At 39.7% G+C, this 27975-nt stretch overlaps 1 long non-coding RNA gene across 1 annotated transcript; it reads left to right on the forward strand.

The window, feature by feature from the left end:
• Nucleotides 1–312: 312 nt before the first annotated feature.
• On the forward strand, nucleotides 313–27975 carry LOC122462040. The gene is made up of 4 exons (XR_006284366.1): nucleotides 313–326; nucleotides 3504–3516; nucleotides 8220–8221; nucleotides 27812–27975. It is a non-coding gene; the product is annotated as an uncharacterized LOC122462040 (long non-coding RNA).

Genomic DNA, 27975 nt, shown 5'->3' on the forward strand with positions numbered 1-27975 from the left:
TGAGCCTTTAACCATAGTCTCTTCTTCAGCCCCTACAGGGTGATCTCTTGCTCTGTAATCCAAAGCAGCTGTGGTTCACCTTAGCCTGAATGACTTTTATTTTAGCTTAAGGGAAATAATTATTTGAGAAAGAACACGTCTCCAGGAGAGAGCACACTGTCTCTCCCCTCTGTAACATGCTGCATCAGCTCTGCCTCACAAAATGTCAGCTGCTCCTGTGGATGGGCAGCCTCTGTACCAATGTATAAATGAAGTACAGAGAAAGCATACACATAACAGTTACAATATATTCATAGACCATAGTGGTAATAGCCTTTTTGAGGAAAGTGTGGTGAAAGTGCAGGGGGGGGAGAGGGGAATAAAGAGAGTAAGCGTAGCAGGGTGTTAGACTCTGAGAACCTATCATCTTCAGTAAAGAATCTTTAACAGAGTGCTAGCATAGCCTATAAACTTTGACTCCGTATTTTCTTGTTTGTTGAACTCTAATAACCATAATCCATTTTGTTTACTTTTTCAAAATTATATTGTTGTTTTCTATCACCAACTGGACTTATAATCAATGGGTAGGACCAAAAGCAAAAATTCAGTATATTTTATTTCCTAGAGAAAATGAATTAAACTCTTTTCCTTCACCTTTTAATTAACACTTTGTTTTTAGGAAGGGTACAAAGAACATAGTAAATATAATTAACGATGACTCATAACTTCTAACAATCACAAATGGCTCTTTCATTCAAATGCAGAAGTGTTGGCCTGAACTTTTTGACCTTTCTAAGAAACATGAAACTGTAGGCTGATAAAATAATTTCACACATACACTCACACAGGCTGACATTCAAAGCAGAAGAGGCAAGAAGGAAAGAACAACACAGCAAGCATCCGGTAAGGTGAAACAAAGTAATTGAAAACACGTGGAGAAAACACTATAATCATTACTAATCTAATGTCCTCAGTGTCTCATAGTGTCAGATCTACCAAATTCCAAATATTTTTTTTTAAATCTAATGGTCAAAAGAATATGTTTGGCAGCTCTTTATATATTGTTCATGTGGAGTGCATATCAATTTATTTTGCTAGGTCATTTTATTTGAAAGAGTACCAAAATGTTCTCAAAGTACATAATTATTTTTGTAGCAATACAATTTTTTTTTGAATATTTACTTCTTATACTTGCTCTTCCAGATATCATTTTATTTATTTGCAATATATAGACACTGATGGAGAAATACAACCATATATTGTCCTTATCCTATGGAAATTTCAGGGCACTGACAAGATGAAATATGATTCTGAGTAGTTGGCCTGGGGGGCTATATATCATTCTGACCTAGTAGTTTGTGATTTCAGAAGTTACTTTTTTTCCAAAATGTAGTGGATATGCAGCTGTCTAAAATTATTAGCACAGTGAGGTTCCCCTCAACAAAAACATCTTCATTGATCTTCTGTGTTTTTCTTAAAATATGGTAAATATCTTGCAGGATGAGACATACCATATAAGAAAAAAAATAAACCTTTTTAATCTTCCTTACCATTCGTGCATGCAAGGAACAGATTTGCATCAATGAACTTTAGTGCTTTATTTTTAATACTTTTTACATTTTAGTGATTCTTCCATACACGTTTCCTGCTTAGAAATGGCAAATAGCCTCTGGCATGCTGATGTTGTGGTATCTACAAAACAGCTGATTTTAGAAGGTGCTTGAAACCAGCCCTAGTTGAAATTTTTTTGATTAAGCATTTTTTTCCATGGGAAAATGGTCATTTGTCAAAACTGAACCTTTTTGCAGACAGGGTCAGTTTTTCAACAAATTTATTGGCCAACAAACTAAATAAAGTTTTTAAATTGTCAACCCATTTCTTTTCAACATTTTCAAAATGAATTTCCAGTTTGGAATCACTTTTCATTTAAAATTAAATCTATGTATGGTTAAAAAAGGCAACATTTAAATGAAACATTTCAAAGTTATTGAAACAAAATTTCTATTGCCCTGAACTGGATTTTTTCCCCCCATGTTTTTTGATGCATGAAAATTACTGAGATTGGCTTTTTCTCTTTATTCAGGACAGGAATACAGTTTCCCACACAGCTGTACTTGAAACCATCTGAGCAAGTTTATTTTCATGAAATGCTGGTTTCCATTTTCACAGAAGCTTATATTTCTAAGCAGGGAAGAGAGAGAGAGATTAACCTGGAGAACTGTGATGAAGACTTTTTTTTGCTTTAAAATGTGGATTTTATGCTGTTAAAAAAGTAGCCTAAAATGCGCAGATTTGCTTCCAGAAACATAAGAATTAGGTTTAAAAGTAATATTAAGCATACAAGTGCATTTATTCTACTTCAGCCCATTCTCTTTATTACATCACTCACCATATTTAGGGCTAGTATTCACGGGGAAATTAACATGTATAACTATAGCAGAGTAATTATTCTGCTATAGCTACATAGGTCGGTTTCCCTGTGTAGACCAGCCTATAGTATTTTAGGGCCCAAGACTTTCCTTTGACTGTAATGGGTGCAGGACTGGTCCCTGAATGTGAGTTTCCTGTGTTGTAAGTTATGGGGCAATTATTTAAAACTGTCAATGGAGAGCTATTCCAATGTGCTCCAGTTGAGAATCTGTCATCTTATTCCAACTGTTAATATAAAGTGAAAATAGATAGACAGCACAGTATCTTCCAAAAGCTTGAATTTAAGGAAAACAGCATTATAAGGGCTGATCCTATAAACTCTTACTCACAGGAATAGTCTGACCCTTCATTCCCTTGCACCTTTTGGAGTCATATACACCTGTGTAAATTTGGTGTCAAATGTTATTGACACAGAATGTTATCATGTTAAACCCACTTTGTTCAGGTATATATCTACACACACACACACATTGTATCTATATATAACTATACAAAGTTCAAGGAAGTGGAAATTCAAGCCAGTTTGTTTCAACTAATGATTTTCATGAGTAGCCTTTACTCATAGGGAATGTTGTGCAGGATCAGCCCCAAAATCTCCAAATAAAGTACCTTCGGCTATTTAAGTTGGGCCTAAGGAGGTCCTTTTGTTTCAGTGTAACAACTGCACATACAGATTTTGCCCTCAGTGAATTATCACTTAGAGAAAAGGCGAACCTTTCATTCATCATTAGATTAGGTTTTGATAGGGATTCCCCTCCACTCCCACCCCCATAATCTGTACTGATTTAACAGTCAACATTGAGCAGTACTAATAAAGAAAGCGTAATCAATTGTCATAATATTCCAGTGGTTACCTCTTTGACTGTCATTGTGAGTGAAACTCTTCATACTGAAACAATCTTAATTAACAAAATGGAGTATCCTAGTCATCAGGTTTTTTGGCAGCAATAAGAGTGGAAGTGTGACAAGAAATTATAAATATTCCTGGTATTACTGTAACAATTTAGGCTTAAGTGCTTGGCAAAACAGTCACTTAGAACTCCATTTGAACACAAAGAATATGTGTGAAGATTAAACTCTAAAATGCCAATTAGACTAAAACAAATAGTGATTCTACTTAATTAGGTCAAAGTAACAGTTGTGGTAATTTGCTAGCATATTTTAACCTAAATTCACTCACTGTCTGAAATAAACATGAAATGTGTAAGATCACATCACTGCTTTTCCTTGTAACTGGTAACTCTTATAAAGATTATTATATTTTTTTGACTTTAGAAAATTTTTGTCATGGACCATATCATTTGCTTATAAGGAACTTTCATGCTTTTGTTGGAAAAAAGCAAATTATATATTTGATGCTGGCAGACCAGATGCCAGCTCATGACAAGGCCCCAGGCCTCACTGAACACTGACAAATGCATAGCTGGAAACCAGTCTGGCTTACATGTATGTTAATATTGTTAAAATAGATATTAGAGATATAAGAATGTGTTTAGTGCTTAGACTTTATAGAATGCTTTTAGGATGCTGAGCATATTAATCGGACTTATAATAGCTGTATCCCATGTTATAAGGTAATGTTTAAATGTTTGTTCTGAAACTATAAAAATGTTTGCTAAGACTATCCATCCCCTGCAGTCAGGGGAGAAGCTTTACGAAGTGTAAAATGTTAGTTTACAACAAGAGTTCTTCTCCCCAATAAAAGAAAGCCTATGGACAGCAATCAAGCCATTGTGGACAGAAGACTTTGTTGATAGCTTCCCCCACACTCCTGAAGAGGGTACATGCACAAGCCTGTGTCTCATCACAGCTTGAACCCTGGGGAAAGGGAATAAAAATGCCTGTGAAGGAGAAATTGTTTTCCCTATGCTGCTTAAACTCTCAGGGGCAAAGATTTCTAAGCATAAGCCACAGGTCCCTAGCTGTTTAGGGTTAGCCTTAAGGATACAAAGTTTGCATATTATAGTTGCTACTATAATCTTTTGGAACCTAAGACTGTATCTCATTTGTCTGTGTATGTTTACCTACTTTAATCTTGAAAATAACCCTTATTTTTTTTCCTAGTTAAATCTTCAGATAATTTGTTTCAGGATTGGTTAAAAATCTTATTTTTGGTTTGAATTCTGAGTACAAATCACCAGGGATAAGTGACTGGTCGTAAACTGAATGTTGTGATTTTTGGTTTAAGGGACCATCTATCACAAAGACAAGCTTTCCTATATGGCAAGATAGACTGGAATGCCCAAGGGGACTGTGACTCCGCTTTAAGGCTGTTACAGTACTTTAGAAGTTCACACTTGGTACATGATTGATAAACTCTAATTATAGAACACAACCCATTTGAGGTTTATGCCCTTTGCTTGGACAGTTTGCCCGGAGGTTGACATTTATGTTCATGAGCCACTCTAGACAGCGTGCCAATATAGAAATATAATTATATACTGTTACTGCTTAGAAAATTGAGTATTATTATTTGATCACGAGGTTTTTCATCATTAGCTATGGAATTGGAACAAAAGGGTTAGCAAATGCTGACCCTGTTTTCCATATGGGTAAAGTATATTGACTTCTATGGGCTTTGGATCAGATCCCCTGAGAACATACTCCATTCAACTGAATGGATCTTTAATATAGAGTTTTTATTTTGAAAGAAAATAAAAAAACAGCTCTTACATAGATCTTCAGTATGCTCAAAAGTTGATATAAAGTCACTCGGATCATTAAAAAGTCTTCAAAATATATCTGAGTGAAACTTTTAGATCCAAAGAGTAAAGTAATATATCTTGTATTAATGATTATTTATTATTTTATTCATTACTAGGAACCTAGTTATAGACTGGGACCCCATTGTCCACGTGCTGTACAAACACAGAACAAACAAATGGTCCCTGTCAAAGGATCTTCTAATAAGATGAGAGACAGATGGATAGAGACAGACCGGGGAAAAACAAGGAAACAATGAGACTGTATTATCCAGCATGATAGGCAGTAGTTTCAGTGCACCAGCAGCCTGACCCTTATCCACTTTCATAGGCATCAAGGCAGAGGAGGGTTTGAATGAGGATGAGTTAGAGAGATTAGTAGTCTGTAAAAAGTGTGTCTTCCATTCTACTTACATCCCACACTAGAGAAAAAAAAAACTTTCAAACTATATACTATTATTTTAAACTTCGATTTTTAAAGAAGAGCAATCAGAAAGTTACTCCTTAAGTTCAAATGTAGGACAAGGCATACGGTCGCCCCATATTAGAGCGGACACCTTTTAGGAATCATTTTAGTGTCCAAGTAGAGTGGACACATTTTAGTAATCATCAATCATTTTCAAAGGATAAATGTGCCATTTTCTGCTAGAGATTATAGACAGAACTTCTTCTTAAATCACACAGAGAAATGTCAAATCTTAAAATTAGAAGCTTTTAGTCTTAGCTGGGCAGAAATGACTTGAAGACTAACCCATCAAGTTCACTTATTTAGAGAAAAAGTAACATTTTCAGATGCTTAAGTGACTTGAATTAGGCTCCTAAGCCACTTCGGTGCTTTTGAAAATTTTACCCCTAAACAAACACCAAAACCATAAATGGTAACTAATGCTTTACTTTTGACTTACATATAATTTACCCATGAAAGCTTACCACAAAAGCAACACTTGTTTTTCACTGTTTCTTTGAATGTCCTACATTTTAATATCACTTTATGAACTAAGATTTTTAAACCTAGTAACCTTAGCCCCGATCAAACAAAATGTTTAAACATATGCTTAACATTAAGAATCTGAGTGCTGCAGTGAAGTTAGTAGGATTATTCATATACTTGAAATTTCACATGTACTTAAGTGCTTTGCTGCACCAAGGACTAATATGGTGGAAGCAGTTATGTCCACTCATATGTGACTTAATGCTTCAAACTCAATTCTTCATTCCTACCTGAAAACAAAACCAAAAAAAAAAAAAAAGTGGAAAACTTGGATCTAATATCCATACACAGAGAGGCCACTTTAGACCATTCTGACAGTGTCAGAATGGTAATAGGGGTGTGTGTGTGTGTGTAATCAGGCCTTGGTTACTTGTTGTGATCCAGAATACTTTGATGACTATAGCTGATCCAAACCCAAACAAACTACCTAAATGTGACACGGTAGTAACTTTGTCCTTGTCCCAAAATATCAACTATAACATTAAGAAGGTAACACAGCATGCATTTTCATTAGAGGCAATGCTTAAAAAATATGAGAGAGCAGCTGAAAGCTCACCTTGTGAATGAGAAGAAACTGGGTTTTGCCATTTTTAATAAAGTCACAGGGGAAGCTGCTAAGCACAGCTCTGCAGAAAATCATCATTGCAAATTTGTCCACAAGCTGTGTGATTATATGTGGCACAATGGACATTTTCAATAGTCAGCAGCAAAGTTCTTTGAAGCAGTGCAAATGTTTAAGCCTTTAAAGCTCCCTGCACAGGTACTTCCAGAGTACCAGATCTGTTTCAGTTTAGTAGTTTTTGAACACAATATCTCAGTGAGAACACAGCTTAAAATCTACTTGTAAGATATTCAAGAAATCAACACAGTTAGACTCAATGAGAAGGATAACATTATCTAGTTTTGGTAGTGCATTGCAGAATGTTCTCCAAATTTGATAAGTGTTGCACGTATTTTGCATTGCAAATGTTGAGTTCCTTTTCATTGTATCACAGTGCTAAATGATAAATAGAGGAAAATAAAACAAAAGAATATGGAACAGAAAAATGGAAAAGACTCAGTTCCTGGCTGCTGCATGGAGAGGACTGTAGCTAGATCTCTTGGAGAGAAGATTACTGTGTTGCAAGACCCTTGAAGGTGATGGTGCAGAAATAAAAAGGAAAATAGATGATCCCAATGAATCCCACCCATTCAAAATGAATATGCTGTTTGCTGGACTTGAAGAGCTAGGAAATATTTCAAACATCTTCTTCTGACTCCAGTAGTGAAGGTCCTTCCTTATTAAACAGATAGGTCATGTCTTAAGTCCTCACTGGTAGTGGTATATGGGTTACATGCAAAGCAAGACAAACCATCTGCAAGTAGGGTGGGGAACACTGAATAATTAGTCAAAAGCACCTGGCACAAACAGAGAATATCACTTCCAAACACCACTGCTTTTCCCAGAGCCTTTCATCTTTTTAAAGATAAATTGACAAGAATAAAGTAATAGATAAATGTACATTATAAATTCAAGAGTGTTCCATTTCATCGATGCATAATTCAATCACAGCTTGGCAGCACTGAACATTATGACTGATATAGAGGCCAAATATCACTCTGTTATATATTCTGAGTAAAAAATGCAATGTATTGCCTTTATCTGAAGAGGTGAATATGACTGAAAAAAATTATATTATTAATATAAAATAAAAAAAATCTGAAAGTTGAGCATGAATAGTTTTGAACTCAGAACAGCTTTTATCTGCATTGTATAAAAGCACAGCTGGATGCATAGTTAACTCAATTTTTGCCCCGGGAAGTATTTTACCTTTGAAATACTTTAAAATCTTCTCTTAAACTTTGAAAAACATTCAGAACTTTTAAAATGTAGTTTTCAGAACAATGCATTTTATTTTCCAATCCCAGAATCCCCAAGCTTGGCAAACTGTCAACAAAGTGTCTCATACCTCCTTACCTTAGCGTATTGGACCACACCAGCCAATAAAACAATGGAATATTGAAAAGGTCAGTTTAGTCCAGCATCTTATTGCATTTCTGAGAATGAAATCAAGCACCAAAATTCTAATACCATATTGACAAGTATAACAATAGAAACAGAAATTGCCAGATCAGAGGAGTCAAATTTAACTCTGTGGAGAATTCTCATTGCATTGGTCAATGCCACTGCTTTGGATAGCTACTAACCCACTCATTCAAAGTGATAAAAAGTTACATGAATGGACATTCCAAGGGAGGAATTAACCTGGGAGGAATTCTCTTGTAGCATATAGCCTGAAGGGCCCATTATGATCATCTAGTCTGACATCCTGCATGAGACAGACCACCTCATTTAATAGTTTCTGGATCAAGCCCATAACAGCTTTGAGCCAGAGCATATATTTTAGAAAGATAGCCACTCTGGATTTAATGCCTGCAAGGAGAATTAACATGTCCTAGGGTAAGTTGTTCCTTTGATTACTCACTGTTAAAAAAATGCAGTTTGCAGTTTGAATTTCTTTAGCTTCAACTTTCAGGCACCGAATCTTGTTATGTTAGACTAAAGAGCCCTCTACTATCAGAGATCTCCCTATGCAGGTTTTATAGGGTATGATCCAGATATGTCTTAACTTTGTAAGCTAAATAGATTTCTTAATTCTCTCACTGTAAGGTAGATTTGGCCTGACTAAACCATGTTCATGTTGTTCTTCTCTGAAAACTTTCAAATTTTTGAACATCCTTTTTACAGTGGACACGGTGTTCTGGTAATGGTCTCTCCAAAACTATATACGGACATAATTCCTTATCTCTGTTTTTACTCAATATTCTCCTGTTTATGCTAGAATCACATAACATGTTCATTGAATTATTTTGTATCCATCAACATAACCACTTACAGAGGTACATTTTCCATAAAATAAGATGTAGGAGGCATTGGGGGTCGTGGATTTGAATGCGCTAAAAAAATTGAAAAAAATGTTTATCAAGCTGAGTTTTGAATATTTTAACTTCTAAACTGGAGTCCAAATGTAAGGAAATTTTGAAAAAAATAGTGAATTTCTATGGTGTTTGTTCTAGTACTGTTACTACATATCTTGCACATTGTTAGGCAAGCATAATTTAGCAGTTCCTACACATGCTGATACAACACCCCCTTTTTAAAAAAAAAAATATTTACAGGCCACAGTGTTTGCCTCTGTGGCATCCTGCAGCTATAGGGTGTATGTCACAACTCTGTGACACATCACCAGGTAACAATTTCTGCACAGCTGTTGGGGATCAGCTTCAGTTACATTAGCTTGGGTACCAGTTCTCCATTGTGTTTGATCCAACACATTCTCCGGTGAGGATAGTGTGATATTGCTGAGGATTGAAAGTGAGTTATTCGAATGTGACAGTGCAATACATCACATATTGGGGGCAGCGCTTCTGGTGATCAACACTTGAGAAAAATATCACCCATGCTTTGTCACAACTTTCTTCATCAGGTGAATTGTACATGTTGCAGATGAACTTTTTTGCTGAAGTGGGAATGGGAGTCCCAGAATCCACATCAGACCCATCTGGAGGGTGCACCCCTGCTGGAGACACTAATGGTGTCGCACAGCTGCTGCAAGTTAATCTGCAGTTGCTGTGACAACTTCAGGCATCTGTGCTTGATGGATCTGGCCTGGGTTCCAGGGGAGGCCCAGCGTGGGGATGAGTTTGGGAGTGAGGAGACAGGCAGGTGAGGCAGACCCCCCAATGCGGGGTGAAGGGGTGGGGAAGAGGCAGCCAAGCTAATTGCTGGTGCCTCTTTGTGGTGGATATGCAGTGCGGGTACTCCAAAGAGAAGGCGTCAAGTGACCAGATAAATGGCCTGGTAAAGGACTGAAAAAGGAGAAGCTGGTTAAAGGAACGGGACAGTGTGGGGTTTGGGTCTTCTATGGTTGGAACAGCAGGTAGCCAATCCCCCTTTCTTATGACCCACCTTACCCCTCCTACGAAGGAAGGTAGATGGTAAGGTCCTGGCAATGGATTTGCTGAAGGGACCTGGATGGAAAAACAGGGGGAGCTGGTGGAAGCCCCCCGCCCCCTCCCACCCTGATTAATTACAAAATAAACAGGGGTTACATACACTGTACACTTTTATCTGTTGAGTAGCCCCAGACATCTAATAATAAAGTTGCAGTGTGATTAAATCCATATCACATCTCCTGTCCTTCTTTTGGTATAGCTGGACAACATCAGAGCCCTTGTCTTTATCACTTTTTATCATGATAAATTCATGGAAGTTAAGTCCATTAATGGCTATTAGCCAGGATGGGTAAGGAATGGTGTCCCTAGCCTCTGTTTGTCAGAGATGGATGGCAGGAGAGAGATCACTTGATCATTACCTGTTAGGTTCACTCCCTGTGGGGCACCTGGCATTGACCACTGTCGGCAGACAGGATACTGGGCTGGATGGACCTTTCGTCTGACCCAGTATTGCCATTCTTATCTTCTTATGTTCTTATCACTGAGTCACAGAATTTGGTGTGGGCACTTCCCTCTTTTGGTGTCACAGCCTTTCATGAATAAAGGTATTCAGTTGCTTCTGGCCAGTGGCCAATCCTGCATTCAACAGAGCTTCCTGAATTGCTTCTGTATCCAAATCTTGTGTTGCAATGTTTTGCGGTATGCTGCAGGCTGGTTCACAAGTGAGTAATTTGAATCCTCAACATGCCATTAACACTTCATTTTCATCAACATCAACATGATAACATTGCTTTTGAGCTGGTGTGGATTAATTTCAAGTCATTTGGTCATCAAGCCTAAAACTGAACAATTTTCTGGTTTGGGCTGAAATCTGGGCACATGGTATATAGGAGAGAGCTCATCTACTGAGTGAAGAGGCTGTTCTTGTGTTGCCTATCATTCTTCCTCCTTTTTTTTACCAGTGACATTGAACTGCTCTTGGGAGTAGTCCAAACCTACCTGATTGAATCTGTGGTTGGCAAACCCAGTTGCCTCTATGGAACTCTTCAAATACCTCCAGAGGGAGCTGGTTCATTTCTGCTAAGTACACAGATAGACAGAGAATAATTTGTGTGGTCATATTGGTGAAAGAACAGAAGCATTCTTTTGCAGACTGTCAAAGTTTGACTCAGACTCACAATTTATCAGACCACTCTGTTTTATTAGCAAAGCTGCTCTGCTAATACATTTAGAAGTGAGCCCCCCGAGTGGGGCTTGTGTCTCTTAATTTATACAGTTTTTTGGAGAACAAGTTACAGAGAAGTTACAGACAAAAGAAGAAAAAGATTTTAGTCACCACCCTTCGAGATCCCTGAGACCAGTCACGTATCTTCAATTACCTGCCACCCTTAACAATCTCCTTTAACAGCTTCCAGTTAACTTAACTAATTGCCCTTCACACCTTCCATTCTGATGCCTGCTTCTTAGACATGCTGGCTCTATCTTAATTGCTTCTCCATTCAAAAGCTAACTGTCCCTATGTGTGCTCCCTCAGATACTTTGTAACATGTTTTGGCATGCCCTCTCATATACAATGTATCCAGCATGTCCCCTTATACAACGTTATACTTATACAATGTTATACTTCCACAAGACATACAGATGAAACTCCCAAATTCCATCTCGTTGGGCTATGGTGAAGAGTAGGAAGATACGGGTTGCAGTATATAGATATGGTGTGTACTTCAAATTGGGATAGTTGTCCATGTTACTAAGCACAAATGATGCCATCTGGTCACAAAAACTTGCTGATTATGAAGTGGACACTAAATTATTGTAATCTTCCACAACATCAGATATTACAAAATCCAAGGGCTTTTTTTTAAGAGTTTCTTGTTCCTTTGCTATAGATAGCTCAAAATTTGTGATAATAACAGTTGCCACATTGCCTGTAGAGTGATCTTGTGATCACAAGTTGCTTTTGCATAATTTTTTTACCAGCTGTTGTATAATTCAGTAACTAAAATTCCACTTTCAATCCACACACTGGACAATCCAGAATCCTGTGTATGGTGGCCCAGCACTTTCACTATGTTAACTGATATGTAGACCTCCTAAGCATGAAATTGTTAACCAGGAACTCAGATCTTGCCTATGGTTAACTGGATATGCCCTATGTTCCACACCTCAGAGTCCCCACCCAGGAGGCTCGTTCCCCCACACCGCATCTATCATTGGAGAGACAACTAAGGACAGGATTAACTATAAAGCAAACTGGTTTATTAAACAGTGACTCAAACAGGAAACAGTAACTTATAGGACCCCCAGCAAAACAATACACAAAGGGCATACAAGTACAGTTTGGCACAACAAACTGACATAAAGTCAAGGTCCCAAACCTTGACAAGGACGAAGGGGAATTTACTACAGGTAAGGTGCAGAGCTACACAGCATACTACACCAGGTTCAGAGGAATGGACCCATGACAGAGGACATCACGGGTAGAATAAATCAGGACAGCAAGGTGAGGACACAGGAGTTCAGGATACAGGTAAGATAGGAATCAATCAGTAACTTATAGCTGGAACTATGGAGTTTGGATTTTCTGTGGTCTTCTGTAGATCCCTCGAAGTCTTGGCTGGGACATTTACTGTGCTGCCACCAGGAAGGACAGCCTCTCCTTTTGGGTGCAGCAGTCTTTTATGCTCTCCTGCTACTAGGCAGAACACAGGCCATGTGACCTTTGCTCTTTCCTGCCTTAGAGAGAAAAAGGTGTCAAATGTCTGAAGAAGAAGGTCCCCAACATGGTGGACAAACAACAACTCCTTACAAACAAAATGACAAAGTGCCTAAAATATGATTATTATGAAAATTACTTGACATAAGCATAAACTGACATATGGGAGGCTGTTTGGGTGATTATGGATTACAGTTTCATAGCAAATTATATTTCAGTTAATTGTACCATCTAACAATAATCCTATCCCCCTTTTTCTCCCTCCCACCCAAGCATTATCCATTATAGGGTCTGTCCTGCAAACCATTACATATGTAAGTAACTTTACTCATGTTATTCAGTTATTGGCCATCAATGAGACTAAAAGAATGAAAGAATATATAGCTTAATTGAAAAACTGGGTGTATTTTGCCATAAATGTAATATCAGAATACATATAATCAAATTATTTAAATAAAGCTAACACATACATGTCTGTCTTGCATAACAAAGGTATAAAGGCTCAATCCTTTTGAAATAATGTGACTTGTATAACATTGAAAACAGGAAGTCACAGATGCTAGAAAGGTCAGTCTGCTGTAGCAAGGCCAAAATAAAATGCCCAAGCTATGAACTAAGCAGTTGCAGAGCTACTCGGAAGGTGAAATCTGACAAAAAAATTATCAAACCACTTGAGGCTGCATATAGCCCTCAGTAGAGATTATGGTAATTTTAGAATACCGTTTATAGAAACATGAGTGAACATGCATATTTTATATAGCAGCTTAAGCTATGTGAATAACTGATTATTAAGTTTGCTGGTAATTTCAGGAAAAAATGGTTTGGGCTGCACCAAAACTAAAAATTGTGCAGTTTGTATACATAATTAAATAGGCTTTGCACCAGAATGCAAGAATGACACTATGGTTAGGGCACTCACCTGGGTTCCAGTCCCTCCTCCTATTTTATTATTTGTACAAAGTAAAACACCTAGCAAAAGGAGAGGCTTACCCCAGAATAACCACTAGTCTACTGGTTAGGCATTCACTTGGGACTTAAACCTGGATTTCCCATATCCTGGATGAATGCATTAACTGCTGGGCTAGTGGGTCTAAGGGCAGATATCCCCTCCTCCTACAACTTTATGAGTGATGCCTAAATTCCTTGTAACTCTTGCTCAAAAAAATCAAAATAGGTCATTCTGATAATGTTCAAATGATTTATTTTGACATTTCCAGTTTCTTTATGGTTTTGACTGAAACATTTAACCAAAAATTAGTATGAATTTCTGAAATGTTTCAGTCAAACTGAATCCACATTCTCCAGAACAAAAACAGTTTTGTCTGAAAAATTTCACCCAGCTCTGCATAAGACTAGTACCTCAACCTAAATATGTTAGAGGAAAGTAAATTAAAAATTAATAACTTCTGGTAAGATGCTTTTAAATAATTCTTCTCAAATGCATAAAGCGAAATTTAGAAAACTTACCAATCCAAGTCACAGCTGAAGAAACTGAAATTTAGAGAAGGAAAGAAAATGTGATTATCTTTGGATGAGCAGTTGATGAAGAACTGAACAATATCCTATACTGTTAGGTTTAGGCTTGGCTGCATTTGTTAAGTGAGCATATCTTAGCAACAGTTTATACTCAGCAGAATTTATAATTACTAAAAACTGAGGGAGGCAATGAAGCATGCATTTTAATTGTGGAGGTATGCAACCCTTGAGAAAAATCATATATGAGAAAGTGTAAGACTAATGGATTCATTTTAAAATGTGTATTTTTATGTTTTGGTCACTCCCAGGAGACAATGAACTTGCAGGAGGAAAAAATGATTTTTTTTTCTGGTGCTAAACTGAAAACATTTGGAGGAAATCAAAGATTGGTTAATATATTTCTTTGCTAATATGAATTCAGTAGGATGCTTTGGAAGCGAGGTACAGTTTGTATATACCATAGCATGAGGGAGTGTGGCTAAAGGAAAGGTTCTAATGTTGCCTCTTTCACATTGACTTCCTTTGTGACCTTTGTCAAATTACTTCATATCTCTGTCTCACTTTCACTATCTGTAAATTGATGGCAAAATGACCTGAATAACTCTCTCATGGGGAGACAGGAGCATGTATGAAGATTATGAATTGTCGTCTTTATACTTATGCAGTGTAAGTGCTAAGAATTATTATCGTATGCTAACTACTACTATGTGTGGTAATTACATAATTACACAGTAATTGCATATCTGGAATAATTGGTTCATCTTTATATAGTGAATATGTTTAAAGTAGTGCAAGGCCTGAATTGGAACTCCAGACATGAATATGTCACATTTAGGGGACAGAGCTTAAAATCTGGACTTAAGTGCAGATCTGAATTTCTGAACTAAGGTACATCTCTGCTATGGATCGTGAATGCAAATGCCTCTGAACTGAATGTTTTGAAACTGGAACTCAAATTTGGAGACTTAGGCTCATTTCTAGTTCAGAAATCAGGCATTCCAGGTGCCTTGATAGAAATCTAGCTACCATTAAACAAGAGGACATCTGCTTTTAGTACAGAGTGTAGAATTTAATTAATAGGGTACTTAATCTGAGCTAATCTCCATTGCTGTGAAGGCACCATCTGATCACATTTTGAAAATTAGAACTGATATGTGTTTACTGTGTCTGTTTGGCAATACAATCTGACTTGAAATATTGTACATAATTAAATAGTTCAAAAACATACAGCAGGAGGAAAGGAAATTATGATAGTGGCAGGTAGTCATAAGACTTTTGTCATAACAATGATTCTTACTTTTGTTTTATCAATATCGTATAATTAAACAAACTGAATGACTTGAAATCAATTAGCAGTACACCTGACCTGCTCTCATTTAAGTCAATGGGAATATTGTCATTGGTTTTAATGGCATCAGGATCAAGCTCAAGAAGTGTATGACTTTATCCCTCCACTTCAGTGTGATTCCTTATGGTCCTTTCTCATTGGCACAAATTGTCCTTCCTCATTGGCACAAACATCCACAATCCTTCTTCCTCTTCATACTCAGTCTGATCTGTCTTGGATGGTTTAGATACATCAAATTCTGCATCTTGGCAGGCAGTTAAACTCGATGACCTTGTGGTCATAGAATCATACAATATTAGGGTTGGAAGAGACCTCAGGAGGTCATCTAGTCCAATCCCCTGCTCAAAGCAGGAACAACACCAACTAAATTATCCCAGAGGGGGCTTTGTCAAGCTGGGCCTTAAAAACCTCTAAGAAAGGAGATTCCACCACCTCCCTAGGTAACCCATTCCAGTGCTTCACCACCCTCCTAGTGAAACAGTATTTCCTAATACCCAATCTAGACTTCCATCACTGCAACTTAAGACCATTGCTCCTTGTTCTGTCATCTGCCACCACTGAGAAGAGTCGAGCTCCATCCTCTTTGGAACCCTCCTTCAGATAGTTGAAGGCTGTGATCAAATCTCCCCTCACTCTTCTCTTCTGCAGACTAAATAAGCCCAGTTCTCTCAGCCTATCCTCGTAAGTCATGTGCCCCAGCCCCCTAATCATTTTCGTTGCCCTCCACTGGACTCTCTCCAATTTGTCTACAACCCTTCTGTAGTGGGGGAACCAAAACTGGACACAATACTCTAGGTGTGGCCTCACCAGTGCCAAATAAAGGAGAATAATCACTTCCCTCAATTTGCTGGCAATGCTCCTACAAATACAGCCCAATGTGCCATTGGCCTTTGTCATAAATATAAAGGGAACGGTAACCACCTTTCTGAATACAGTGCTATAAAATCCCTCTTGGCCAGAGGCAAAATCCTCTTACCTGTAAAGGGTTAAGAAGCTCAAGTAACCTGGCTGGCACCTGACCAAAATGACCAATAAGGGGACAAGAGACTTTCAAATCTGGGGGGGAGGAGGGGGGAGGAAGGCTTTGTCTGTCTGTCTGTCTGTGTGATGCCTCTGCCGGGGACAGATCAAGAGAGCAAGCAATCCAATTCCTATAGAGTTAGTAAGTAATCTAGGTAGAAAATGGGTTAGATTTTCTTTCGTTTTTGGCTTGTGAAATTCGCTGTTCTGGAGGGAATGTGTATCCCTGTTTTTGTGTCTTTTTGTAACTTAAGGTTTTGCCTAGAGGGATTCTGTATGTTTTGAATCTGACTGCCTGTGAGATTATCTTCCATTATAATCTTACAGAGTTGTTCTTTTATCTTTTTTTGTTCTTCTAATAAAGTTCTGTTTTTTTAAGAATCTGATTGAGGTTTTAGGGTCCTAAAAACCCAAGGCTGGTCTGTGCTCATCTTGGTTATTTTCAAGCCTCCCCAGGAAAGGGGGTGTAAGGCTTGTGGGGATATTTTTGGGGAAGATGTCTCCAAGTGGTCTCTTCCCCATTTCTTTGTTAAATCGCTTGTGGTGGCAGCATACTGAATCCCAGATACGAGGAATTTTGTGTCTTGGGGAAGTTTTAACCTAAGCTGGTAGAAATAATCTTAGGGGGTCTTTTATGCAGGTCCCCACATCTGTACCCCAGAGTTCAGAGTGGGGAAGGAACCCTGACAGCCTTCTTGGCAACAAGGGCACACTTCTGACTCATATCCAGCTTTTCATCCACTGTAATCCCCAGGTCCCTTTCTGCTGAACTGCTGCTTAGTCAGTCGGCCCCCAGTCTGTAAGAGTGCATGGGATTCTTCCTTCCTAAGTGCAGGATTCTGTGCTTGCCCTTGTTGAACTTCATCAGATTTCTTTTGGCCTACTCCTCCAATTTGTCTAGGTCGTTATTATCCCTACCCTCCAGTGTGTCTACCTCTCCCCCCAGTTTAGTGTTATCTGCAAACTTGGTAAAGGTGCAATTCATCCCATCATTCAGATCATTAATAAAGATGTTGAACCGTATGAATCCTTTAAACCCTATGATTCTATAATCATTCATGGTCCCTTCTCCATGCAAGCCTTCACAATTCTTCCTCCTGCATGATCCCTCACAATTCTTCCTGCATGAGATCCTCCATCCATCCATCTCCTCCTCGGTTCCATCTCCTCCTCGGTTCCATCTCTCATGATCCCTTACTTTCGTCCATTCAGTCCATTTTGCTTTGTCCTCCTTACTGTGCAATCCCTTATATTCCTTCCTCCTCTGTGTGTGATCCATCATAGTCCTTCTTTCCTTCCTGCTCCATACTCAAATCCACCTCTTACTTCATTCCTCCTGTAGCCCAACCTCTCTATCTTTATCTCTATATCTATACTGCTTAGGAATCCCCAGTTATCACTTTTAGGGTTGACAGGTTCTTGTCCCAAGATCAGGCCGAGTACTATTCAAATTATTATATAGTTGTGAACCCCAATGTGCATAGTTGCCACACTCACACTATAAGAACTCCTCTCTATTTACAAATAGTTTATTAATACATTTAGCACAGTCACAAACAATCTAACTCAGTAAGGTAGATAGAGATACTACAGCATGTACATCTGCACGTGCATGTACTCACACCATCCCTTGTAGAACAACCTGAAATGTTAGCCATCGTCTTTCTCATCACCAGCTCCTTCCCCCTCATCACCAGTGGCCATCGTTCTGGCACCTCCCAAGGGCTACATCTCCTTCTCCTAGGCTGGGATCCAACTTTTATAATATGATACGCTGACACCACTATGTTTGATGCATATTCAATTGGGGATTTTCCCTTTTCCTTATTTCCTTACTAATGTTGGAGTGTCCTTTTCCTATAGGTTAGTATATCAATGATTTCAACTTATTATATATGTCAATTCGTTACATAAGAACTTAAGAATATAAGAATGGCCATACTGGGTCACATCAAAGGTCCATCTACCCAGGATCCTGTCTTCCGACAGTGACCAATGCCAGGTGCTTCAGAGGGAATGAACAAAACAGGTAATCAAGTGATCCATCCCGTATCACCCATTCCAAGCATCTGTCATACATGGCTCTCCTGTGGTTAGGTATTGTGACAAAGCTCTGTCCTTCCTCTGTGGGTCCCGCATTTCCTGGCAGATTTCGCTAGCCTCAGAGGCTCACTGTGACCGTCCACGTAACCCTTCTCTCTCTAGAGACAAGGGTCACAGTCTACTGAGCAATTTTCATCATAAGCCAGCGAGGGAGGTGAGGAGAAGTTATCTTTCCTTGCGCGGTCTCTGTTGTCTCCCAGTCTCAGTGATTAATCAGGGGGGCAAAGGTCGGGGGGGAGCCCGGTCCACCCTCTACTCCGGGCTCCAGCCCAGGGACCCTATTAGTACCAGCTATGGTAGCTGACCTTTTAGAAACATGACATGTACAATTCCCTGGGCTACTTCCACCCACAGCAGCCCTCACTTCCTCAAGTTCCACTTCACCCTTACCTCAGGGCCTCCTTCCTTGTGCCTGATATGGTGTGTACTACTCAGTCTCTCCAACAGCGCTACTTCCTCCCACTGCTCCTGACATGCACACCCACCTGACTAACTGGGAGGCTTTTAACTAGTTTCCGCCAGCCCCTGATTGGCTTCAGGTGTCCCGATCAACCTAGCCTTCTCCCTGCCTTCTGGAAAGTTCTTAATTGGCCCCAGGTGTCTTAATTGACCTGGAGCAGCTGCCATTTCACTTATCCTGGTACCAGGGATTTGTTTAGCCTGGAGCTAGTATATCTATCTCCTACTACTTTTCTATAGCCATCTGGCCTTGCCCCATCACAGTATCTATAGATGTAGCTCATGTACCTGTTATATACATCAATTCATTGCCATGACACTCTTGTGGTTGGATCATATACCTGTGTTCAGAAATTCCCCTTAAACACTCTATTTTCAGCTCCCTAATACTTTGGGGTTTTGTTGGGCCATTTATCTGTTCAGAGTTTCTGTTCAAAGTCCATAGGCCTCGAGCCTTAAGCTACCTTTCTGAAGATAATGTCTTACAGGCCTGTAGGTTCCTTGCATTACTGCTGAATTTTATAAAAGCAGTATATAATGCAAAGCAGTGAATATAATAAAGACAAGCTAGCCCACTAGGCTACTCTCCTCTTCCTCCATTTGATCCCCTTTGGTCACATATCCTACATGGTGTCCCTCGTGGTGCCTGCTAATCCTGCTCTCATGTGTGATGCTGCCACCTCATCTTCCACATAGTTCTCATGATCCTTTATCCTCCTCTTTGTCACTTCCTCCTCCTCTGTTTTTTCTCATCATAGTCCTTCTTCTCTTCTTCCACATGATCCATCTTTCTCATCCTCCATGTATTCATTTGTGGTGGTTGTTCATCACCCCCCACTCTTATTTTTCTCCATTCTCTCTCCCCAGCCCTGCCTCTGCAGACCACAGCCTAGTTTGTGAATAGATATACACCAGCTTTCCTCAGCTCACTTAGCTATGCTTCTCTGTGAGGCCAGAATGTTATGGTGCTGCTAGGCAGATGATGATATCATAGAACAGTGGTTTTCAAACTTTTTTTCTGGGGACCCAGTTGAAAAAAAATTGCTGATGCCCGCAACGCAATGGAGCTGGGGATGAGGGGTTTGGAGTGTGGGAGGGGCTCAGGCATGGGGCAGAGGGTTGGAGTGCAGGGATAAGGGCTGTAGTGCAGGGCTGGGGATGAGGAGTTCAGGATGGAGGGAGCTCAGGGCTGGTGCAGGGGGTTGGGGTGCTCTGCTGTGAGAACCCCAACTCCTGGGCTGTTCACGGACAGCCTCTAGCATGTAAGCTACCCCTTGGATTGTGCAACCGAATAACACTAGCCAATATCTCCAGTCCCAGATGCAACCCAAGGAACCTCCATCTTGCAGTGTCCAGTTATGTCTGCTGGATGTTGCAAGCTTATATGAGTTTGTCAATTTAACAAAGAAATTGATATGTACCAGGCTTGTTATCCCAGGGGGAGTCTGACATGCTTCAAACCAAATGCACTGCTTCAGGTAGAATAAACGAACAGATTTATTAACTACAAAGATAAATTTAAGTGATTATAAGTCAAAGCATAACAAGACATATTTGATCAAATGAAATAAAAGCAAAACACATTCTAAGCTGATCTTAACACTTTCAATGCCCTTACAAACTTAGCATTGGTGTGGTGTCGCTTGGTGTGGTGTCTGTAGATGTAGCTGGAAGAGAGAGGAAGAGGCAAAGCCTCTCCCTTTTATCATGTTCTTTCTCCCCTCTTGTCTTTGCCCCCCCCACCCTTCAGAGTCAGGTGAGTGTTACCTCACTGCAGTCCCAAACTGGCCAAAGGAAGGGAGGTGACTCATTCGAGAGTCCTTCTGATCCTTTTGTTGCTGCCTAGGCCAGCATCCTTTGTTCCTGTGAGGCTGGTCTGAATTTGTCCCATACCTGCCCTGATGAGGTGTGAACTGCCTCTCTGCTCTTGGAGAGTTTTTGCCTGGGCTTATTTTAAGCCATGAGGATACATTTTCAGCCTTATAACTACATACATGAAATTATAACCTATAACATTACTGTAACAACAATGCTCAGTGCATCATGAGCCTTCCAAAGACACCCGACATAACAAACTTTGCATTGGATACCACACAATCATCTTACAAGAATGAACATGGGGGTGCTGGGTGTTCTCCAGAGGTACAGAGTATCACAAGGGGCTCCGGGTTTTGTGGGGGCCTCAGGGCTGGGGAAGGGTGTTGGGATGCAGGAGGGGGTCAGGACTCTGGGTGGGGGATGAGGGGATTGGGATGCAGGAGTGGCTACAGGTTTTGGGGGGTGCAGGGCTTGGACAGGGGATTGGGGCACAGGGTTGGGGTGCGGACTTACCTCCAGCGGCTCCCGGTCAGCGGCACAGCCAGGGTGCACCGCAGCCCGCGCTGCACCCTGGAATTGGCCAGCACCAGGTCTGGCTCCTAGGAGTAGGTGCACAAGTGGCTCCACGTGATTCTCACCTGCAGATACTGCCAAACCCCCCTCCTCCCCCCCCCCCCAGTTCCAGTGCAGAGCAACACGCAGAGCCCCATGCCCCTCTCTCCCCGAACCCCCGCCTAGAAGCCAGACCCACTGCTGGCCGCTTCCAGGACACAGTTCGGTGTCGGAGCAGGTAGGCACTAGCCTGCCTTAGATGAACAGCACCGCCAATGGGACTTTTAACATCCTGGTCGGTGGTGCTGACCAAAGCAAGGCGAGCCAGTGCCTTACATGCCGTGACCCACTAGTGGGTCGCAACACACGGTTTGAAAAACACTGTCATAGATTTGTTTCATTATCTCTTGCGATAAGGTATGTCTGTTAGATCTGAGTTCCTGACGTCACAGTAGAGTTGCATGATCTCCTGTGCAGAATAGTGTAATAGGTGGGAAAGTCTCAGCTCCTTAAAATGTGACCACCAGAACCCTCTGAAGTTCCAGTTCACTTCACAGATAGATTACAGAACAACATAAGCCTAAAACTCAGGAGAAGCAGGAATGTCTAATGGTTGGAGCAGCGGCCTGGCAATTAGGACTACTAACTTGTGTTTCTGGATCTGCTGATAACTCCCTGAGTGGTTTTGGCCTAGTATTTTCTCTTTGATTCTCACTACATCTGTACAGTGTTTTGCACAATGGAGCTGCAATCATGACTGGGGCCTTTGGGCGTTCCTGTAGTACAAGTAATAAGTAACAGTAAGAAGTCTATGTCCGTTTTCACAGCTAGAAAAGCCAGGTACACCAGTGTAAAACCAGAGCAAAATTATTAGTTCAAGTAAATTACTTAATTGACAGTAAATTAGGTGCAAAAATTCTCATTGCTTGGTTGTTTATTTTATTGTTTTTTATATAATTACTGAGATTACTTGGACTACTTCATGATGCAACAACTCTTGACTGAGAATTGAGCCATGATAGTTTTACAGAGCAAATTAGAGATGTCAAGATTTTGAAAAAACAAAAACAAAAAACAGATAGGAAACCATTATATATTTGTGTTGCATTTAAAGGCACACTATCAACTATACCATTGTGTTATCATCCCCCAACACTCAATCTTCCCATCTGTCTCCCCAAAAATCTCCTTTTCTCGTATAGTCATACCATTTCATCACAACCACCACCCACTTATTTCTCTTCTATTCCCCTCAAATTTTCTTGTTTCCCTTTCACAATTCTTCAAATCAATCTTCCAGCCCTGCCTCTCTCCCCCATTCAGTTGCATTTTTCCTTTTTCTGTGATCATCCTGGCAATGATCCCCCCACTTTGTGCCAATAAACCCCCATGCTCAATTCAGCAAAACACCAAATGTATTTTTCCTCATATTATATACTCTCCCTTGACCTAGGGAGGTAAATATGAGGTTTGAGTGAATGGGTTCATCCCCATCCTCTCTTACTGTACAAAGAGAAGGGGCATCCATGGTAGATCACATTTGCTCCCTTGTTTCTTAAAGGAGACACCTAAGATAAGTCTGCTTTCACTTTTTGTCTATGATGGAAAGAACATGGTTGTAGCACAGAGGCCTGGGGGGCCCTGAGGAAGAAGGGCCTTGGCATATAAAAGGGCCAAAAGAAGTTGAAATAAGGGGACTGCTGAGATCCTCCCAAGCCCTCTCCACTAGCCTGGGGGGACTTGGAGGGCTTCAATCTACAACCTTCTCACCATGCCAGGATGGCACCCGCAAACAGCAAAGGGCTACTAATTTGGTCATACTACATTCCTCCATGTTCACAAGCTCATCCCCTGCTGTTATCACATGGGATGTCACATATCCTTATGATGATGTTTTGGTCACAAACACCAACTCACAAAGTAAATACCCCTTAAAGTGCCATTCACATCATGGGAAAGTGAAAACAACAGTCATGAGCACTCCAAGACAGAGTGTACGGTATGATAAAAAAACTTGCACCCCAATTTCAGGCCCAAAGTAGCCTTACAGCATCTCTTTAAGTATTATACTACTACTTAGGTTTTATCTCTTGATTTCAAAGCAATTTACAAGGAATTATTAACCCCATTTCTCTTATTGAAAATCTAAGACAGAGAGATTAAATGACTTGCTCTTGCCCTTCCTAATTCTGGGAAAAATATTCTAGCTTTATTTGATATTTAAATGCTGTGTGTACTGAGTGCATAGAAAGAGAAAGGCTATGAGTTTTCAGAGACAGGTAACTACAGCACCATTATGGATTTTTGAAATATAATTCAGATAAGCTATTTATATCTGGATTGTATGAAGTAGTGCTCTCTCCCTAGGATTTTAGAAACCAGGATAAAAAGGAATAGAGCTAGTCAATTTATATATTGTCAACATATGTTTCAATTTAGCCTTTTTTTTGCTATTAAAAAATCATTTTTGAAGGATTCTGGTTTCTGTGAATGTAGCCAATATTCATAGCTATTCATTCAATAGCTTGGATGAACAATTTTCAGCCAGAAGGCTGATTGCAATCTTTTCAATTCAAATATTCACAGTGTGTGATTGGTCACCTAAGTCACTCAGTGTATTGCTTTAGTTCCTTGATCAAGTATCTGAAAATTTTGAAAGACGAGAACAACAAAGCATAGGAGGAATGATAAATCTCCTTGTTCATGCACAAAACCCCTTGTCCGTGTGAAACAGTGGTTGTTTGTATGAGGAACCACAATTCAGCTCTAACTAGGAGTATATGTTTTGTGCTAGAAAGCTCACTAAAAAGATTTAATGGGGTGTCAGATGAAAGCTAGATCAACGTGTAAACAAAGGGAAGATTTTCTTCTCAAATGTTCTCTGTAAGACTGGATGGATAGCAACTATTTTTAAAAAAATCACTTTTGTCAACAAATTCTTTAAAACTTTTGCACACATATCATTGCAAGCTGCCATTTCACTTTGTCTCTCTCCCTGTGACAGAGCCACTACCGGATGGATATATATATCACATTTTCCTAGGTGTTACTGTTGGAGTTTGAGTTTCAGCGTGTTTAAAGATAGTGGTTTGATTGAATTTTGATACTTCTGTATTGTCAGTTGCTGAAGGACTTCGAGATGCTCATCTGAGTTTACAATCAGATAATCTGGATGTGTTGTGCAGATGGACTACAAAAATACAAAGTGGCAAAGTGGCATTAGGTGTATGGCTTATGAAAAAAGTGCAAGCCAAAGTCTTATTTTAGACTGCCAGAATAAATATACAGCCTAATCTAGGACATCTTTAAAGGTGTGATGTTAGATCAAGTTATCTAGCTGGATCTAAAACTCTAGTCAATATAGAATCATAGTGTGATGGGTTGGACCCCCTTCTGGGATGCCACCTGATGTACAGGGATTTCACTTAGCCTGCCTGCTCCACTAGCCTGGACTCCCTCTCCCTGCTTTGCTGAATTAGACTCTCCAGCCTCTGGCAGCACACACCCACAGGTAGGGATGCATCAGCTGTAGAATAACACAGAGTCTGCAAACAACTGTATATGAGAAGACACAGCTATGAAACTGCCCAGCACGCGAGGGCAACTCCCTTCTGGAAAATACACCCAAATTAATATTGTCTTGCTCGGTAGAAAAATCTATACAACATACGTCCATAAATTTGCCCCCTCCCTCGATGTGGAGGAAGATATGCACAACTTCTTGCCCCCCCCCTCCGCAGTTATAAATTGCACAAACTGGGTTTAATAATAAACAAAAAACAAGTTTATTATCTATAAAAGGCAGATTTTAAGCGATTATAGTGGATAGCAAACAGAACAAAGCAGATTAACTAAGCAAATAAAACAAAATACTTATACTAAGTTTAAGATCTTAAAGAGACTGGCTTCAAGAAATAATTTCTCACCCTAAATATTGTTTTTGGCAAAGTTGCAGAGTTTCTGTAGCTTAGAGTTTCAGTTATTTCTCTTTACAGACTAGACTCCTGCCTTAGGCTGGACTCAGCCCTTGCCTTTCGCACATCTCAGTTCCTTTGTCTCTTCAGGTACCTTCAGCAGTCTTTCATCTTGGACAGGAAGGCAATGGAGAAGAGTCCTGTTTGCCTTACTCCCCAGCCTTAAATAAGATTTACATAAGGCGGGAAACTTTTGTTTCCCAGTCTTACCTCCCTCTCCTTTTTGTGCAAAATTATGAGAAGTCCAAGATGGTGTTTAGTACCAGGTGACAGGACCACCTGACCTAGTAGTATCACAGCTATATCCAGAATGCCTCTCAGTAAGGAGAGAGATTAGTATCTTCAAAGTCTTATTGTCTCTTCCTAATAGCCCATCAAGGCTGATGGCCTGTTGTCTGGTGGGTGTCTCCCAAATAAATACACAGTTGTAATTGTTACATAGTCAATATTCCTAACTTTAGATACAGAAATGATACATGCATACAAATTGGATAATCACATTCAATAAATTGTAACCTTTGCAATGATACCTTACAAGACCCATTTTGCGTAAAATATATCTCATTTATGACATATCCATATCATAAGCATATTTCTATAAAGAATATGGGATGTAACATCACATATAGCAGTCGAAGAGATTCTCAAGAGGTCACCTAGCCCAGTCCCCTGCACTCAAGCCAGCTAGACCATCCCTGACAGGTGTTTATTTAACCTGCTTCAAAAAATCTCCAGTAATGGAGATTCCACAGACTCTCTAAGCAATTTGTTCCAGTGCTTAACCACCCTGACCTTTACAAAGTTTTTCCTAATGTCCAATCTAAACCTCCCTTGCCACAGTTTAAACCTGTTACTTCTTGTCCTTTCCGCAGGTGTTAAGGAGAACACATTTTCTCCCTCTTCCTTGTAACAACGTTTAATGTACTTGAAAACTCTTATGTCCCCTCCAGTCTTCTCTTCTCCCAACTAAACAACCCCCCCCCCCCCTTTTCTTTTTCAATCTTCCCTCATAGGTCATGTTTTCTAGACCTTTAATAATTTCTATTGCTCTTCTCTGGACTTTCTCCAATTTCTCCACATCTTTCCTGAAATGTGGCACCCAGAATTGGACACAGTACTCCAGTTTAGGCCTGGAGTAGAGTGGAAGAATCAGCATGGAGTAGAGTGGAAGAATTACTTCTTTTGCCTTGCTTACAATACTCCTGCTAATACGTCACAGAATGATGTTTGCTTTTTTTTTGCAACAGCTTTACATTGTTAGTCATATTTAGCTTGTGATCCACTATGACTCCTAGATCCCTTTCCACAGTACTCCTCCCAAGGTAGTTACTTCCCATTTTGTGTGTGTGCAGCTGATGGTTCCTTCCTAAGTGGAGTACTTTGCATGTGTCCTTATTGAATTTCATCCTATATACTTCAGACAATTTCTTCAGATCATTTTGAATTTCAATCCTATACTCCAAAGCACTTGCAACCCCTCCAAGCTTGGTATTGTCTGCAAACTATAAATGTACTCTCTGTGCCATTATCTAAATCATTCATGAAGATATTGAACATAACTGGACATAGAACTGATCCCTGTGGATCCCTACTTGATATGCCCTTCTAACTTGACTGTGAACCACTGGTAGCTACTCTCTGGGAATGATTTCCCAATCAGTTATGAACCAACCTTATAATAGCTCCATCTAGGTTGCATTTCCCTAGTGTGTTTATGAGAAGGTCATGAAAAACAGTATCAAAAACCTTACTAAATTCAAGATATAGCACAACTACCGCTTTCCCCCCATCCACAAGGCTTGTTACCCTGTCAAATAAAGCTGTTAGGCTGGCTTCATAAGACTTATTCTTGACAAATCCTTGCTGAGAATTACTTATCACCTTATTATGTTCTAGGTGTGTGTAAATTGATTGCTTAGTTATTGGCTCCATTATCTTTCCAAGTCCTGAAGTTAAGCTGACTGGTCTGTAATTCCTCAGGTTGTCCTTGTTTCCCTTTCTATATATGTGCACTATATTTGCCCTTTTCCAGTCCTCTGGAATCTCTCCCCTCTTCTATGACTTTCCGAAGATAATCTCTAATGGCTGAGATATCTACTCAGTCAGCTCCTTGAATATTCTAGGATGTATTTCATCAGGCCCTGGTGACTTGAAGACATCTAACTTCTCTAAGTAATTTCAAACTTGTTCTTTCCCTATTTTAGCCTCTAATCCTACTTCATTTTCACTGGTATTCACCATTTTAGTTGTCCAACCACTACTATTCCTTTTGGTGAAAACAAAAAAAACAAAAACAAAAAAAAGAAGTTATTTAGCAATCCTGCCATTTCCACATTGTCTGTTATTGTTCCCCGCAGCCTGCCCATTGAGTAATGGGCCTACCCTGTCATTGGTCTACCTCTTGCTTCTAACATATTTGTAGAATGTTTTATTGTTACACTTTTATGTCTATAACTAGTTTAATCTTCTTT

This window comes from Chelonia mydas, chromosome 1 (assembly GCF_015237465.2).
Source record: "Chelonia mydas isolate rCheMyd1 chromosome 1, rCheMyd1.pri.v2, whole genome shotgun sequence".
In the NCBI taxonomy this organism is placed as follows: domain Eukaryota; kingdom Metazoa; phylum Chordata; order Testudines; family Cheloniidae; genus Chelonia; species Chelonia mydas.